The sequence below is a fragment of the Rhea americana genome, unplaced genomic scaffold (genome assembly GCF_003343005.1).
Source record: "Rhea americana isolate MKP2758 unplaced genomic scaffold, rheAme1 scaffold_5, whole genome shotgun sequence".
In the NCBI taxonomy this organism is placed as follows: Eukaryota; Metazoa; Chordata; class Aves; order Rheiformes; family Rheidae; genus Rhea; species Rhea americana.
The window spans coordinates 6,817,218-6,836,372 of NW_028186645.1; the positions used below are offsets into that span (position 1 = coordinate 6,817,218).

The 19,155-nt window shown below is 39.6% G+C and overlaps 1 long non-coding RNA gene across 1 annotated transcript; it reads left to right on the forward strand.

The window, feature by feature from the left end:
- Window positions 1–9,970: 9,970 nt before the first annotated feature.
- Window positions 9,971–14,239, forward strand: LOC146588736 (uncharacterized). Its single transcript, XR_014897383.1, has 4 exons — window positions 9,971–10,124; window positions 12,998–13,237; window positions 13,817–13,983; window positions 14,096–14,239. It is a non-coding gene; the product is annotated as an uncharacterized LOC146588736 (long non-coding RNA).
- The last annotated feature ends 4,916 nt before the right edge of the window (window positions 14,240–19,155 follow it).

The window sequence follows — 19,155 nt, forward strand, 5'->3', positions numbered from 1 at the left end:
GGGGGGCGCCGCGCGGGCGGCCGCTGGGACGAGGAGGAGGGCGAGGCCGGGGCGGGTGCCTGCCGCGTGCTGGGCGCTCCCCGGCGGCGCGGGTGTGAAGGGCCGCGGCAAGGTGCCCAGCTGAGAAGGTGACCGGGTATTGATGACAGCTGAGTGCCTCTTGTCTCCAGGATATATATTTTCAGGTGTACTCCCTGGGGGGAGGAGGGAATGGCATTTTTGTTATCCTTGTTATAGGTAATTTGCAAAGAACTGAATGACCCATTTTGTGAAACAGCAGTTCATCCCAGACTGTCCYAAAGCAGATGTTTTCCAGGTAGTCTTTATGATTACATTAATTAGTTACTGCTATCTAACAAGAATATTTTTGAGAATTTCCTAGAGCAGCAGAGGTATTGGTTCTGTATTCCTTCAGTGTATTCAGAAATGTTGTACATGGTGGTGAGCACATGTAGATAAAACAGAATTAACTCCTCTGATCTTCTTTTCAGTGCAGCATTTGGTTTGCTGTGGAAAAACCTTTCTGGTTCAGCTCTGGATTTCTGTCTTTGTACTTCAGTACATACAATGCTTCACTTCATCTGGTGTAAGTTCTAGTGATGTTATATATAAGAAATATCCTAGCCTATAAAAGCAAATCTTCACAAATAAAATATCACTAAACCTCTGCCTTTTCCCTTTGGCCTTAAACCTTCCTGCTGCATTTTTTTTTCTTATTTTTATCAATTATTGCTGTTACAGTAAGATGCAGTAGCAGAGTGTTCAGGATGTTCTTGTACACATCCAGATGTGAAATGGCTCCAGAATCACATTAAAGGTTGCCCAGGTGTCTCAGGTGGAAAGAGATTGATTACTCAAGCTGGAAATCAAAGAGAAGCCKTTTTAGCCTCTTTGCTTCCTTGCATGCAAATAGCTACAGAAATTGGCATGCCTTAATCATTCATGCTCAAAGGGGCAGCTTGATTCCAATAGATCTTTGACTCTTTGATTTTACATTAAGGCACTGATCTAAAAAAAGTAGTAAAGCAGGAAAACTGCATGTTAGAAGAATGACACTAAGATGCACCTCAGTTTCCCGTCTGTCATTCGCTTTCTACCTGCTGAGAAAGGAAAAGTAACTCTGATAGTTTTTGTCTACCACAGAATAGGTAGTACGGAAGATTACAAATCAGCTTACGTACCTTTATTTCTCTCCATGGCCATGCAGGAAATCTCACTATTGAGTCCAGAATGAAAGCCATCCTTGACCTGAAAAATTTACAGTCTAATGAGCTAGCAGAGGCATAGGAAGCTGAATAGGAAGCACTTTTAACACATAGGAGGCCATTCTCACTTAGCTAACCCTACCTCATAAGATAAGCTCAGCAACTGAGGCTGATTAGATCAGGCCTATTGTTTGTAGCGGACTTTTTTTCCATCAAAGACCTTTAAGCTCCACTGAAGTTGTTTGGCTTTATGTCAGTAGAAATGCCATTGTGTAATTATGCATATCTTATCTGCTATCACCATGTCTCAGAGCTAATCTTTCATATTGCTTTTCATCACCTCTTTTCTGGTACTAAACCTCCCCTTCTACTCAAAGTGACAATCTGATTTTCTGTGAGGGAAAAGCATCCCCCCTGCCTTGACATCCCCTTGCTCTGTGTTTAATAAAAGCTGCAGACAAGAGTGTGATCTTCTGTAGGAAGATTTTAACTGGGAATAGAAGGATGGTGACACTGGAAAGATGGAAAGAGAATCACTGCTCTTGCAGTATACTCTTGGCATGTTTGTTAACTTCTTCACTGATAAGATAGATCAGAGCCATGGGCTTCTGAGAGGCTGTCCTCATGGTTGGTCTCTGATTAGGACACCTACAGTTAACTGTGGTTGCCTGTTATCTGTATACTTATGAGGTTTGAACTCTTACATGAAATAATGTGGCAGTGATTCTGTTATTGACAGGAATTAACATAGTGAGAGGAGCCATTCTTAATCATGTCTTCCCAAGGAGCTCATGGGGTGTTATAACACTATCCCAGTTCAGATGTTCACTGTCAAAGTTTTCTTTGTGTAACCATGAACCAAAACAAGAGACAATGCAGTAATGATATTTCAGAATGGCATATACTTACTCTTTATATGGAGGACATTGTCTTTTGCTCCCGATCAAAGCCACGGGACTTCTGATTTGAAGAGTTACTGACATTTTAAGATGTACAATGACAAGTTTGTTTGGAACTAAGGTAAATTTGGGTCTGGAGGTGAGGCTGTGGTTCACAGATACTCCATATCTGTGTTCTATACATTCTTACCACAAAAAGCATCAAATTGAAGTATTATTTTAAGTCCTAAGTTTCACATGTGGAGGATTTTCCTTAACACTGTCAGGTCTTATGAAAATCACATGGATCAAATGAAAGCACATGGTTAGTGATAGGAATGCAAGTTCCATATTGCGTTTTTGGTCATAGGTTGTTTATGTGGCTGTTAAAAAGTTGCCTGTTACAGAGATAACAGTTAGTGACTATAGAAACCCAGGGGCCATCCCTGTGAGGAACTGAAAGCAAGAAAAAACAAAAAACAAAAAAGAGAAGAGATCTTTTGTGAGTCATTTCCAAAAAATGAATCTGCTAGCCATGAAAGCAATTCTCAGAGTGATTGCCTCTGTGTGCATATGTGTGTCTGTATACACAAATGAGGCAGATCAAAGTTCATATGGTACTAATCTCCTAATCATAGAGGCTTTTGAATAGCATTTTTAATCAGTCTGGTGATCACAAGGCAGCSTCAAAATTGTTCTTGCTTTACCTTTCAGATCAGAACCCTGAATTACACATGCTGTGGCAAATTGCTGAAAGATGTGTTATGTAACTTTCTATATATGATGTCTCAAGGAGCAGTGTGCCACAGAATTCAGATCCAGTTCTCTCCCCCCAGCTGTTAGCAGGACCTCTACCTGAGGGGTCTATTTGAGCACATTCAAGCCGTTCAGACAGAGATCATTACTAGAATTCTGAAAGCCCTCCACCAGAGTCTGTTTTGAACACCTACTGAATTATACATGGATCTTTCATGCCCCAACTCTTTCTGTTGATTTGCGACACCCATATTGTGTATGAGTGATGATACAATGTAGCAGGCAAAAAGAAGCAAACAGATTGTGTGTAACTTTTGAGACGCTTACTATTCATTTTTTAAATCTTAAATTGTTGCCGTCTCTCACTGCAATAAGAACAACTGCTTATAAATTCAACAGGGTCTTTCCATTAGTATTTTCAAAAAAGGGGGGRAAAAAGGTATAAGATATTTCCTGCTAGTTTATTGAGCGATATCTTCACAGTGAATGGTTTGGTGATATTCCAGATGTTCACTATCATCTCCATTGTAATCAGAAAAAAAAAATGCTTTCTAGACTAGATCTAGGAATTCTCCTGAAATAATTTCATGTTGGAAATCAGAGGCATTTGGGAAATACCGTGAAAACAAAGTGCAGAGGAAGTAAATACTAAACAGCACTTGCTATCTTAAACTAAGCTAGACGCAAGAAATCTATCCTTGCTTATCATTGTGATAATTTAATGCTCATGTATGTCCCACGCTAAACTGTCTCACTAGAAGCACAGGAAAACGTTAGCTTCAGCTAGCACTGCCAAATTTACTTGTTTTTCATCTCAAGCACAATTAGTATCTTGAATTGAATAACAGCCAAAAGGCTTTGAATTAGGGAAGTGTCTCACAGGAGATAATCAGCTCATCTAAGGAGAAAATATTGATGCTACTAAGAGTCAAAGGGGCAGTTTAATGCTTGGATGAATTTTCTATGGCACCTCCTAAAAGCTCTGAGCAGCAGGAAAAGTAGCAGCAGCAGTAGCACAGCAGGGTAGCTGGAAACTRAGAAGCTGTTAGTCATGGAGACTGTTCCAGCACAGAAGAGCTGCGATTGCATCAGCTGAGAAGCCCTGAGGAATAGGAGGTGATCGTATATGATAGACACTCAACCAGTCCCCAACCAGTCCTAAGAGCCTGTGGCTAGGCCAGCTTTCCCACTGATGCAGCCAGCATCCCGGTATCACCACCACTATCCTCCAGGGGGAAGAGATAGTAAGGAAAGCCAACAAAGCCATTAAAAACTTAGCTGAGAGGAAAAGGACTTTGATCCTGCTTTGCTATTTGGTCAAGGTGGGTCATACGAGGGAACTGTTGAGAGAACCTGAACTTGGTGCTGTCCATAATCATCTGTTTGTCAAGAAGGAGCCTTGTCCCTGAAAAGGGGGCACATAGAATCATAGAATCGTTAAGGTTGGAAGGCACCTCTGGAGATCATCTAGTCCAACCCCCCTGCTCAAGCAGGGTCACCTAGAGCATGTTAGACAGGGTTGCATCCAGGCAGACTTTGAATATCTCCGGAGAAGGAGACTCCACAACCTCTCTGGGCAACTTGTTCCAATGCTCTGTCACTCTCACRGTGAAGAAATTCCTCCTCATATTCACAGGCAAATATGGCATGACAGAATAAGATCACAGAAAGCAAACAGTAGCACTTTACTATTCTAATGCTGGACTTTAACTCAGGCCACCACAAATCAGCAGGTGTATGCCCAGCTGATTCCTTAAACACTGGTAAAAGGTGCTATGCTGAAGCATACTTGCTGCTTACAAAGCAGATACAATGACATCAGCACTGAAGCTCCAGGGTCTCTGCTATGGGTAAACCATAAGCTGGAACCACTTCTGGATTTAGAGACAAACTTCAACTGTAGTACCCAAAGAACCCATCTTTTTTGCTGAGATCCTCAACATCTCTCTACTCGTTATCAAATTTTTATCTCCCATCTATGTTCCTATCCTAGTGAACACTTGCTGGCTGTGCTGTCGTGTCTTACTTTTGCATACTTCAAAGGCAGAATTTTTTCTCAAGATACAGAAATAACTCAGACCTTTGTTTTGCCTCCAAGGAAACTCAACCTTCAATAAAAATGTACATGCTGTGAAGAAGTCAGTCTCACACTGTACATGGAACCACATCCTCCTTTAACTTTACCCAGATCTTTCCTTGTGCTTTGTATCTTGCAGTCTTCCTATCGCCGATTTCTCTTTAATAATCTTGGGTAATGCTACTTTCTGCTTCTGATGAGACTATGTGGTTACATCCTGTATTCTATGTTTAACTAGTGACTATACACTTATGGACACCCTACTTCTGAGCTTCATTGACCAATAATGGGATTCTCCCACAGCGTGCAGGATTGTTGCAAGCAAGAGTTTCTCATATCCTGCATGCCATAAGCAATCTCACATAAGCTCAGGAAGGAGATCAGGCTGCTACCTCTAATTTTTTTGCTAGACAAGAAGAATAAAAGATACCAGCCAGATGATTTATTTTAAACTACACACCAAAATAAGATCACAGTGGGACCTGATATCCCACATATTTTGTTAAACTATTATAATTTAGTTACTCTATTCATTTGTGTAAACCCACCAAAATGCCTCCCAAGTAGAAAATATTTTGTTTGTGTACCTGCCTCCTCAGATCTTACATTGGATTCTTCAAAAGACAGACACTCAGAGAGATGATAGGGACAGAGGCTGGGCAGCACATGAGCAGGGTGAGGATGTTAGCTGTCTGCCACACTGCACCTCAGGCAAAGGCAAAACACAGCATTTTCTTGCAGAACAAAATGAGGGACGTTCTGCCTATCAGTAAGGTTCAACCTGTTCTGCCCATAAGGTTTCAACTCATATCTACCTGAAAAGGGGAAATTGTTAGAAAGAACACAATTGTATATAGGTGTCTGCTTAAATGCTTGCCAAATTGGAGGAATTCATGCACATGCATAAAGCTATATTGAAATAACAGTTAAATTACAGGGACCCTGTTATACAGCACATCTTCCTCTACACGCATAACACTTCTATCTTTCTCAGGCTTGTTACCTCCACTAAATTGTACAAGTTTTGACTTTTTTTTTACTTTTGCATACTTCAAAGGCAGAAGTTTGTCAGTGTTTTTCTATTCCTTTCTGCCCTTGTAATCACTTTCTCTTCTGACTGTTTCTCTGCTTTCCCAGTTCTGACTTCCTCTCTGTGGCACAGGACTTTATTCCCCACATCTTGATCTTCTAAGCCCAGTGTAAATTTTTCATTTGTTCCTCTCTCTGTAAGCAGAATTCCTGCCTCCTCTTCAAATCTCCCCTTAAACCTACACATGGGTTTGAGCTTATTATTGATTCTAAGCCCTATTCCCAGAGGCTTGGGGAAATTTGACTGTGCTTAACCATACCATGAGGAATCTAGTTAGCTGACATCACGCACAACATGAGTGATCCTGGCTGGTGAAAGCTCTGCAGGTTAACTTTAGCATTCTCTTCCATCCCTACACACCAGCTTTGTTTGCTGTCCATAATCCTGTTGTTTTCCCAGATAAAGAAACTAAACTCAATTCTGTAAAATGCTCTCCATTTGTTTTTGTTCTGGCAAGTTTTTGTAGGTCTGTGAAATACAGTGAAATGCTAAACTACTATGGAGACACCTTCATACACCTTAATCAACCACACTTCTGTTCAGCTTTCACACCTATTGGGATCTGCGTCTAAATCCCATTGCTGGCCCCCTCAGAATTAGAAGGATCATTAACTAAGTAAAAATTGATTTATTGCAGTGAGAAGAATTTTCAACAGGTATATGTTTTTAGCTCAAGCAACTGTCTGCTATGATTTTGTGAATATACAGGAGGAAATCATGGAGAATTCTCACAGAGAGATAACTTGGTTGATGTCAGTGCTTGAAAGCCTAGAGACTGAAGAGGTTCAGTGACAGTCCTATGGGGGTGGCTGAGAAAGGTTCAATAGAGCAGCTCCATTCTCTTATTAATTTTGTACATCAGCATCACTAAGAAAATAAAAAATAAGCATTCTTCCTTAGCGAGTGTGGAAAAAGCAGACTACATACTGCCAAGTCTATAAGCAAATGCAAGAATGTATGTCCTGGCAATTGATGTCCTTGAAACAACACTACTGAAAAAGGTGAGAACTGTCTTTATTCAGGGACTCTTAGAACATATGCCTGAAGGAACCCTGAGAAGTCATCCTGTTCATTCCCGTATTCTAAGGCAGTATCAGCTCTCCCTAATGTTGAGTGGGCTTGCTCTGAAACTTAATATCCATCTTGATACTCAAATTGCTGTTTGACTGCCTATCAAAGCTTTTAAAATAAAAAAGATAGTGACTAGTGTTAAGAAAAATTACACCTCCTACTTTGACTGGCATCTTTTTTTTAACATTGTTAGTGAACAGGGCTCAGAGAATTTGGGGAATTTTTTCCCTCATCTGACCACAGATTTTCAAAAAAGAAAATTTATTCTATAGAAAAATTATGATGTTAAAACTCATAAGAATTGTTGCTGTCAGTCAAAGAAGAGGGACAATATTCTTACCATTTATTTCTGTAAAGCTAGTAGAAATCATGTTGCTTTACAGACAAGCAGGAAGAAAACAACCATGCCCTGGGAAGATAAATTCAGTGTATAGACTCACATGAAATGCCAGCTCTAGAGGGAATGGCAATCAGAGAAATCAAGTGAACGGGAAGAGTGCTCAATGGAGTGTTTTGTATGAGGAATTCAGGTCATTTATTTCATTGCTGTTTCATGTTGTCTTCTGTGCAAGGGATGGGGGGTTAATTTGCTCCCCATTATGATCGAACAAGAGAGAGGAGGGCAGAGAAAGCTGGGTCAGTCTAAGTTCAGAACTGTAAAATGAAAGGTGTTTGCCTAAGGAGGGACTTCAGAGAAGGAAGGAGAGCTTTGGTACACAGAAACAGGGAGATGGTTCTAAGCACATGGGTTAGGCACAGCCATCTGTGGGAGCAGAAAAAGGGAACCTTAATCAAAGCAGATCGGAAGGACAAGTGAAGCAAGAGCTAAAATAGGGACATGAAGAACACTACATCCGCTTTGAAGACCAAGTCTTGGACTGTGAATTTGAAAAGAGCTGGTGTAGCAGAAGAGAGACAGCTATAGCTGCAGTACTTCAAGAACGTTCTCCCTAAAAGCTCCCTTTAAGTCTACAAAAACTGCAGTGTCTGCAGCACAGCCTCCTCCAAACCCAGATAACTGATATTCATTACAGTTAATGAAAAGTCATGGTCAAAGCAGATTTTGGCCTATTTTCAAGCATTAGCAGGAGTACTATCTAGAGCAGGAATACTATCTACAGTGCTTATGTCTGACTTTCTAACACACTTCACAGTAAAATACCAGGAGAATTAGTAATTATTGCTGATTTTAACAAGAAATGTTATCACTAGCAATTAATAAATACACTATTCCTGCAAATCTACTACTTTGCCATCCCTAAGTCCTTGCAAAGGCTGTAGGCTGTCGGCTGCTGGCCTTGGCCACAGGTGTGGTCAGGTGCCTTTCAGCACTGAGATAGCCGATGTTCATTATACTCCTCTAAGCTGGCTGCTCTTTTTACCTTATAGTGGACATAGATTAGAACCACCCCAGAGCCCATTTTCATAGCAGCTATTGTGGGTGTCATCTACCTGTCATGTCCAACTCACCCCATCATCTTTTTGTTGTTGTCATTTAAATACTTAAACACTGAAATGTTCTTGCCACTTTACATTTCACCTCCTCAGAAGGAAGCAATGTTTCAAAGCTGTTACCATGGAAACAACAGAGTGAGGAGGTAGCTAAACATGAAGGAAAGTCACCCAACATGAAACACGCAGAGATGCTTTGGAGTAACTTGAAATTAAAAAATGCATAGTTAATTGTGCTACCTCTGAGCATGTGTTTTTCCTTGTTGCTTTCTTAGAATAAGTGACATGAGGCTACCTTTTTTTCCTGTGCCAAGCAAAAAAATCCCTTTAGAGATATTTCAATACATAAATTTGTACATTTTTGACATAAGAGACAACATTGTTCTTTGGAGATGGCCTACTGTCAGCAAGGTCAGGCATCTGAAATAGTATTGTCAAGGGCCAGCAATACTAGATTCCTCAAACAAATCATTCCCTACTGATAGCAGTGGTCTCTGAGCACTGGGGAGTTGTGATCCAAGATATCTGCAAAGTTTAATCAGCCTATGGGAAAAAGAAGATTAGCATTAGTGGAAGTCAAAATGCAGCTGGATATGGCATGCCTCTTCCAATTATACAAATGAGTACACAAAGCCATTCTGCTCCAAAGTGGGAATTAAATTATCCTTGTGGATAAATATAAAAGCCTACCTTTGTCAATCTGTCACCATATATCCTGAAATATCATGGTCACCTCTTTCAAGCATGAGAAGGAATAACCCTTTGTTATTGTCTATGTTTGCATCTAAAACTAWTTTCCAGCATCTCTAGTGATATTAGACAGCCTTCGTTTACTGAACTGTATGTCATTCATAGTTAAAGTAACAAAAAAAGAGTCAGTGTTTCAACTGTGTGTTAAGTAGGGGGAGCTCAAAAAAAATCCTTGTAATAAAGATCATAGTTCGCAAATTGACCACAGAAACACTTAGGATGTTTACATAAGGCCACATAAAATATTCAGAAAGAGAACACTAGAGAACTGAGCTTTAGCTGTTTTTCAAAACTCTTTAGATTGTTGCTCAAAACTATCTTACCTCACTTATGGAAAGGAAGGGTCCCAAAAGATGACAAAAACCTCTCTGAGGGCTGCAAATTGTCTTGATGGTTAAAGGAAGTCTCGTTCCTGCCATCACTGGCCAGCAGAAAAAAAATCTGTCATTATAGACCAGCAGAGTAGGACACACCTTGAGCAAACTGGCACCTCTGGTATGAACTGTACACTGAGCACCTAGTGGGAGATGCCTACAGTAGCCTATTGTATCCCCTCCAAACTGCTGCTCTCCTCAGAAGAAGGTGCCCAACACCTGCTCAGAGGTCATCCTTGGTACTAACTGAGTTTTTGGTTCACTCTCAGATTCTAAAGAGGCTTTTTGGAATGGAACGATATTTTTTTCAGGATAAGGATTCACAAGGAGATGGAAGCATTACTAGTGGAGACTTTGCTGTTTGCTGTGTGAGGGAAACAACCCACTGTGCATTAGAAGATCCTGTAAGGAAGAGGGCAAGCCAGATCTACCTCCTTGAAACACTGATTTAACTGTGGGCTATTGAAAGAGGTAACTTAGGTTTTGGAATGAACTTTGTGATTTTCTGGAGTGCATTAACAAGATATTTATTCTGAAGACAAGAAACTATATTGTCAGTGGCTTATTGTCACATCCTCCTGGAAGGTTGCACAGAGGGTCAGATATTAAATGAGCTATCCACRTAGCACCCAACGTAGGTAAACAATGAGGGAGCAGGAGGGAAGGTCTAGTGAGGTTTGGACACTGGTATGGGATCTGGATACCAACATAGCTGATCCCTGGAAGCATGAACAGATTCTACCCAAACCCAGCTGGCTTGGAAAAACATAAAAGCAAGCAGCTTGGCCAACTCACAGTAGGCTGGCAGAGCGTTAAACAGTTTCTAACAGTCATTATACAATATATTCACTTGACAGSTTTTAATAAAATATTATTTGTACAATTCTCTGCCCCTAAAACATTATCAAATCTTTTTGGACTAGGGTAACAGTACAGCCAAATGAATGTTTATCTGGAGAAAACTGATCTTCTGTCCATTTCATAATCCTTTAAATGAGTACTGAGTTGCATTTAGCCTTGTGACTGGTGAAGGAGTTTCACAGAATTAGTTATGCTGTTAGTGTTGACTGTGTAAAGGAAGAGAAGAGATGGGCTGTATTATATGCAATTTGTTTTTCTCACTGTTGGAAATCCACCTTATCTTCCCTGCCCAAATTATCAAGATAGTTGATAAGCTGGAAAGAAATCAGATCATTAAGGTGAATGTTACATAGCAAGCTATTGTGCAAATGAACTGCATTTCCTATCTTAGCCTTCCAAACACTAACAAATTAATTAAGAAAAAAGACAAGTATCCTGAAAGATTTAACTGGCCTTAAAATTTGATTTTCAGTTTTTAAATTAATCCTAATTAATGAAATCTTTAATTATATGCAAAGCAAGATCACAAAATCTCCGGGGGCTCAGCTCTGACTTTGCCATGAACACCAAGCAAAGAGCACAGCTTTGTTTTCGCTGTTTTTGTCTCCCCGGAGCAGATCAAAAGCTTCCAGAGAGAGGCTGCCTCCTGCTTTGCTTGTGCTCTGGCACAGTCTATTCCCACCGTGTACTGATGGCTGTGTTAGCTGCCATGGCAGGATCCTGTCATGTCCATTTGTTGTGGCGGGCAGCAACCCACAGCCCTCAGCATTTGCACTACTCCACTGCTTGTGGCAGTGAGAAAGTCAGTCAGGACATGCACTGCTACTTTTTCTTGAAAGTTTACATCAGTTCCCTCCTGGAACAAACATCAGTTTCATCTCTTATCTGAAAAATCTCTTTGCCCTGTCTGCGTTGCTGCTCACTGACTCCAATGGACTCTGGACCAAGCCCTAAGAGGAGAAAGGCCCTTCAGCTCGTCATTAAGTCTCCGAGCAAGCAACTCACCCAGGAAAAAAAAAAATAATAATTTGCTTAAAGCCACTCACAGAATAATAATCATGCCCAGGGTCTGATACTTTCTCCCACATTTCAGTAGGTAGATATACCAACTAGTGCAAATACAGTTACATCAAAGCCAGACTTGGTTTTCCTTTCATTGACACAGTCCCCCTGGTCCAGGACTTTGTGGAAAGGATTATGTTGAGTAACCTGTGACCAAATAGACACTGAGTATTAATACACAYACCAGCGATTTTCAAATGATAACTATGTTAGCTACTGTTTTTCTTATTTACAGGCTGTTAAGGAAAAAAAGCTATAACTAGAAAAGAAAATCTAAATCATTGTGGCACATTCCAGAACACTGAMAATCTTTCTCTTTGCCATGAGAAAATAGTGTGCTAGTATGAATGCTCATGATCTCTAGCAAACTGAAAGATACCAAGGCATCATCACACTTTTAAAAGATCTAGCGCTATTCAGCGAGCAAAACATTTTCCAATCTCAGACTATACTGAGGAGCATGCTTAGAGAGGGAGAAGATAAAATGCTTTGGCTCTAGCCCTTTTAAACTTCTCAACTATATCTTTTTTCCTACCTGAAGAATTTTGAGGAAGTGAAACCAAAAGTTTATCTGATTTTAGGTCATGTACAATATTTGCTCTGAAGGCTCATGCAGGTTCTCTCACCCTTGAATTATTTACAACAAACACACGCTCCTGTCATAAACGCCTCTCAATAGATCACTSTATAACTCTGTCAAGTAAAAATGTCTTGGAAAATGGAAGTAATTTGCACATTGTAAATGATATATATAAATGTGTGTGTGTACATATACACACACATATGTAAATAAAATATATATATGCTTAGTAAGAATCAGTATTAGTTATCATCCAGCCATGTCCAGGCTTGAAGAATGTAGTTTATTAAAGACAGGAAAAGGCATTGCGGGTGGAAACAAAAAGTCCAGCTAGTCCGGCATGAAGCTTGAGCTTAGTACSACAGGCTGCAAAAGAAGGCTAAAGAAATTGAGTCTCAACAGAAAGACTACTTTTTAATTCCAGATWGCTGGAATTAAAATTAGCTGGAATTAATTCCTAAAATATGGAGGAGTTATATATATATATATAAATACATCTGTTATAAATACCYGTTATATTGATATAAACATCTAGCCTTGCTATGAATTTTGCTGATTTCTTAGTCTTTTCTTAAAGACTTGTACAAATGACCTGGCTTTGCAGAATTTTTTCTTTGTGCTGAGGGCTTATAAAGGTCTGTGTGTATTTGCTTATGGAATGTTATTTACGTTAAATGCCCATGTGGGCAAAAGTATTTGGTTTTTGAGAATGTGGCTAGAGTTTTCTCCAGATGTATAATTATGCTTCCAGTTTTAAGAYTGATGTCATGATGCATTATAAGACTAAAGAGCTGCCAAAGAGATATGTTTATTTTCTTTTATTTTTAAAATGTGTGTGCAGGAAGATACACAACCTTTGGGAGAGGAATATACAGAAGAACAGCACAAGGCAGAAAGAAGTCCAGACCTGGGGACTAGAGGAGTGGTAATTCCATCATATGCTATTCCTAAAGAATGTGGAAACCTACCTGGGCAAACAGAGCATCTGTGAGACTGAGGATCTGGGAGCAGAGTCTGGCAGCATCTCCCTGCCTAGCATGCTCCCTCCTGCCCCACAAAGCCCCAACACATGGAACAGCAGGTGAGCAAAGCAGCATTCATTTTTTATCTGAATCTGTACCTCCCTTCAGTGAAGCTTTCTACACATACAAGGAAGCAGAAGAAAGGGCAGTCCAAGTGCAGGCTGAAGAATACGGGGAAGCAGAGAGAGCCAAGAGCAAAGTCAGAGCAAACACTAGAAGTTAGGGAACCTAATCTCTTGGAGGTTTATAGAATTGTCCAATGATTGTGTCTAGAGGCTCTAAACATCTCCTCCAGGACTGCATACCCTAGGAGAAATATGGCAAGGCTATCTCCTGCATGGTCTGCTGGTCATGTTCCTCTCCAGTACATGTCTTTTCAGGAAGAAGCTGAAGTCTTAGTTTAACTAACTGCCCAAGATGCAGCATATGCATTTCTGCTGGGCGTAACAGTCCACAGCGTAACAGAGTACCAGTTTAAATGGGGCTGATATATCAAAGACTTGGTTAGTATTTTTGAACCATTGGGATCAACAGTGTGGCAAAATGTCCTTTTCACTAATGCATCAATACTAGTAACTAAGCAACTGTATTTTTCTTTGTCATGGTTACTCATGCCATTTTCTCCACTACTGAAAAAGAGAAATAGACATTGAGAAATCATCACTGAACACTTGCCTTTGTGGTTTGGAGAAGATGGTTGTGAGTTGGGGTGCAGAAGGATGTATTTTGGGCCATTGTGATGCTATCCCTGAACAAGAGGAAAAGGCATGCATTGTTCCAGGATGTGTTTGTCAATACCAGTGAGGTAGAGAAAGTTTAAAAATTTTTAAAAATACTCCTTCTATTCTTGGAAGGCTCCTTTTTTATCTTATTACTTTCACAAGTACAGATTTTAATTTTGTAATTTTSCATTTCAGTGCACAAACTACTTTTAGATGCATTTGTCTACTGTCTAGAATGCTGATCTAGAAGCCTTGCCACTCTTGGCTCAACTGATGCCATTGGACTTGGAGAACTTAGCGTAATACGTTTGGACAAGTAATAAATCAACTGCAAATATTCACAAACATTTCAAAAGTTCATTCCAGACCTGAGCCTAATGGTAACTTTAGATTCTTCAAATATTGTAGATTGTAAATCTCCTGGAAAAGCTACTGAAATATTTTAACAAATGCTACATTTTTATTAAAAAAATGTACAAAGAGTATCCTATTGTATGTTGTATTTTTTCTCTTCCACACTCTTTGTCTGCAGTCATTTGCTGACGTTCAAAGTCTTCTAGATTTACTTACAAAGTTATGTCAAGTTCTATCCTGCTCGTCGCATCAGAACCCCAAGCCCCAGGAAGCCAGTTCCTTCTGCATCTGAGACTCACCTTTCTGGCTAGCCTTCTGTCTCCAGAGCCTTTCTTGGTGTCACTCCATAAGCAATCTTGTGAGATATTTCTTCATTTTTCTCTTCCTCTTCACACCATTTCTTCATTTTTCTCTTCCTCTTCACACCACCTTCCTGCTGCTCACGTGGAGAGCCTCTATATTCACAATTAGTCCCCATGCAAACCCTACTTTTTGACCTGTCATGTAAGCCTGCATTCAGGCAATTTCACTTACAATTTTTGTTGTACTATTACACTACGAAACTTAATTGCTTCCTACATTTCTCCTAAGTTAGAGTGGCCAGAGTGTCCTTTACCATAACAATACTGATTTTGGTCTCACACTAATATTAATGAGGATTAATTATGTAGAGGCTGATGGAAGCAAACCCAGATGAACGCAGTGAGTGCCCTTCAGCTTCAAGAAGTACCACATAAATCACTTTCTTCTATGGGTCCACTCATCAGAGATTAAAGATATTATAGAGTATCTTAAAAATAGTCACAGGATAAAGCATTACTCACTAATGCACATAAGAGGGAGGCCTTCTTGTTTATGAAAAGTAAGATAAAAAGAAACCATTTACCTTTTCTAACATGTTATTTCCTTTGGCTAGACTAGACTGGCTGGGCTAAAAAGAAAAACAAAATAGCCTCAAGGCTATCAGGCTCTGCATCTGTATCTGTTGCTCCACTTCTCTTCCAAAAGTGATTTCACAGTAAGAATTCCACTAGGAATTAAAATACTYTCCTACAAAAGATGCAGAGAGAACAAGAGCTGCGTGCTGCAGAATATAGATGGGACTACGAATGTCTAACRAAGTTGATATTTTCATTGGTCCATATTGTCACATAAATATACACAGTATCACACACATTCATACAGCTATAAAAGCTCTCCTTAGCCAGCAATACACTGAAATTTTGAGTGACTCCAAGCCCTGTATTACAAATTTTTGAAGAACGTAAAACCTGAGAATTCATTTGTCAATTCAGCAACTGTTTTGGCTTTTATCATTTCAACACTATTTTTAGGGCTCAATGCAGCAGTTTTTGTGATCAGGACCATGAGGAAGTTATGACTAAAATGGGGCAAAGAACCTGGGGAACAGAATCAACTCCCAGAGAAATCAATGAGATTTTTTTTTCTTGCTGACTTAATCACATCATTGTTTCCTTGCAGTGTAACAGGCACTAGAAAAGAAATGAAAATGCAGAAGGTAATAAGAGTAATAAGTCAACTGKGGACAGGTTTAGCTCRGTTGGTTAGAGCATGGTGCTGCTAATGCCAAGGTTGTGACTTCAATCCCCATGTGGGGCTATGCTGAGGGTTGGACTAGATCATCTCCAGAGGTCCCTTCCAACCTTACCATTCTATGATGATAATTCTGCCCAGTCATCATTATCCACCTATTCCTTACAGAAGAATAAGAAGAATAGCTGTTTTGGATCATTTTGGAAATTACTCTCTGCAGGCAAGAGTTGACAGAGATGAAAGCAGAGACTTGGAAAACCTCGACTAATGATGCCTGTGATGGATCCAGGCCTCTGAAGTCACCACCTGATTAGATAACCTTGTACACAGGGCAACATACAARATCAAAGATAACATGCCTCACAAATTCTTCTCAGTGCTCTATTTGAGCATTTTGGAAGCTTATATAACAGGATGAGAAGTGGGAAAAGGAGGAAAACTTTTCAAGAGAGGCCTGGCAAGACATCTGGATAATAGCCCAATAATAAATTTATTTTTTTATTTGGAGAAACCCCAGGAAAAATCAATGGTATGCATGAGGAGAGAAACTGCAGACTTTCATTCCCTTTCCGAAGAATTCCCTATACAAAGAGTTTTCCATACCTACAGAAAAAGATGCTGCTTGTTTATACAGTAGATTTCCCTGTACCCCTCTGCAATACTTGCTTCATATTTTACATAAGGAAGGAAAAGTTTAAGATCACATTGAGACAACCTTAGCTACAAATAAAGGGAGCAACATAACTATTACAGAGCTTTTATAGCTTGGAGAGAAAGTTGTATAATCCTGATAAAATTAAATGGAAAGAGGTACTTAAACCAAATAATGATATCACTGTAACCACTAGTGAGACTCACTTACAAAATGGACCAGATTTTTAATACAAAAAGGAGGAACAAACTAGGACACTTACAGCATGAGTCTGCACGTTAGTAGAAGCCTCAGAGGAAATGTATCAATTCCCCTGAAAACTGGCCCTCGTTTATAGGATACGTCACTAATTAACTCAGCAACTACAACGCATGAGGGGAACAAGCCTCTCTAAGTCACATATCCAGAAAATAAGGGAGAAGGAAGTCTCTTTTGTATGATGTCCATCAGCTTTCGTTACATTTCTCCATTCCAGCAGGAATTGTTAAAGAAGAAAATATATACATATATATACATATGTATGTACATATATATTTAAAAAATCCCTAGGACATCAACAGCATGCACCAAAGCACTCAGCAGTGTAGAAAACACTTGACAATTCTCTAATTACCAGAGCACACCTAGCAAGTTAACCTTTTGTATTCACATGCTAGCTACCAGCCAGTAGGTGATATGTGTTTGTCTTTGTAGGTCCGAGGAAATAGGGGTTGTATAATTACAAAGTGAGACCAGCATGCCATCTGCCTATGTAGATACTATCCATACTGCAAGCACTTTGCTATTTTAAGCCTCAAACTCCACAATACCAAGGAGGCAAACAACAAGATTTTGCATTACACTGTAGTTATATTTATGGTGTGTGTACATTTTGCCTGGGAGTGAAAATCCAAGATTAGCAACCAAAACCATTTGGAGAGTGATCACAATAGCAGTGCTTTAGACCTTTCACTATACCAGTTGGTACTTTGCTATCTCAGAAAAAGTTAAATTGTTGCTCAAAATTGACATATTTTCCCTCAAATGCCAGAGCTGCAAAAGAAGCATTCTCATCCGTCCCTATAAAGATTGATGTAAGAAGGGATATCAAGAAAAAAGACCGTCCAGTGGGTAAATGTAACAACTTGTGTAAGAAGCCCAAAAGTTCCCAGGTCAGCTGGCACTGAACCTTATSCCGTGTTGCTAAAAGTATCTGATGTCCAAAGCTAGGAAAGGAACCTCTCCACATGCTGTAGCTAAGAATGGCAGTTACTAGAATTTAAATAGCAAAACTAAACACGAAGATCATGTTTTTGATTATGGTTATATATGAAAGGGATTAATAAATCCATGTAGCTTTGTTTCTATGAATGGGCATCATGAGGCACGTTCTGTATTCATATATATATCAACTATGAACGAAGTATTCATAGAGATAACTAAGTCCTGGCTTCCCTTAGCAACAGAGAGTATTTTCTTCTTTGTTCAGAACAGAAGTTCTTTCATGCTTTACTATAATATAATTTTGCAAATACTTTACTTATGGTAAGAATGCACATCTGGAACTGCAGGAAATTTCTGGGGCTTGGTCCTGCCTGTGCCACTCTGGTTTCAGTGCTCCCTCCAAAAGCTATTACTTGGTCTGTACTTTTTTTTTTTTTTTTTTTTTTTTGTTGATGATTAAATCTCAACAGAATGAATATTTTGCAATCTTCCACCTCCAAGTTTATTACTGATTACAGTAACTATACATATATTCTTGTCCCCATGAGATTCAAATCTATCCTCTTCCCAACTGCATGACTAAAAAAGAGTTGGATCCTTACATGTCCCAGTTCCGAGACTTTGTCCGTCCACAAGTGTCCTCTTTGCTATTTTGTCTGTTACTTCTTCTATCTTTGCCGGCTGTAGCAATGCTGATGCTGCAGCCTCAGCTATGTATCAGACATTGTGCTGGSTGGCTACTACTGAGATCTATACAAAATGATCCTTTATGGCTTACTGACCTTTTTCTTTGCTTTTTACAGCATTCTTTAAAAATCACAGCAATTTTAGCTGCTTGTTCAGCTTTGTCATTTGACTAACTGTGATGAGACTAGCTCTAATGACGCAATGATCAATCAAACTCCTGTTCCTAGGCAAAGTGTATCACTGGCCTGTCATCTAAAACAACAGTTTAAGACAAAACCTTTCAGGGCACGGACCCTATTTCTTGCTGCTGCAGTCCAACATTTTGTCCAGTTCCCACAAGTCTCACTATGAGTCTGCAATAACAAAGTGATTTGTGTGGTCTGCAGTAGCAAGGCCCATTCTTGAGTCAATGACATACTTTGGAAATGTGGGATTTTTTGCAGCTTTTCCCTTTCAAAATGCCATATAACATTTTGCCACATACCCATAGAGTAGCTCATTAGAGCTCTACTGTCTTTACTTTTATTTGTTCAATAGAGAATTTATCTCCTTTTCCAGATGTAAGCATCAATGTCAGAGTGATCCCGAGGTATCCTTGAAGGAACAACCTGGGTACAAAGGGTCAGTTGGGTTTGTACAGATACTGTCTGCATAGTTCATCTTAATGGTTTAGCAAAACTTTGGGAAGTGGTATCTGTACTGTTTGCATAGTTTATTTTCAGTTGATGTCTTTTCATGCTGGAAGGCTGCTCTAGATAAACAATAGTTGTCTGTCTCTCACCCTTTCTCGTAAGGTAGAACTAAG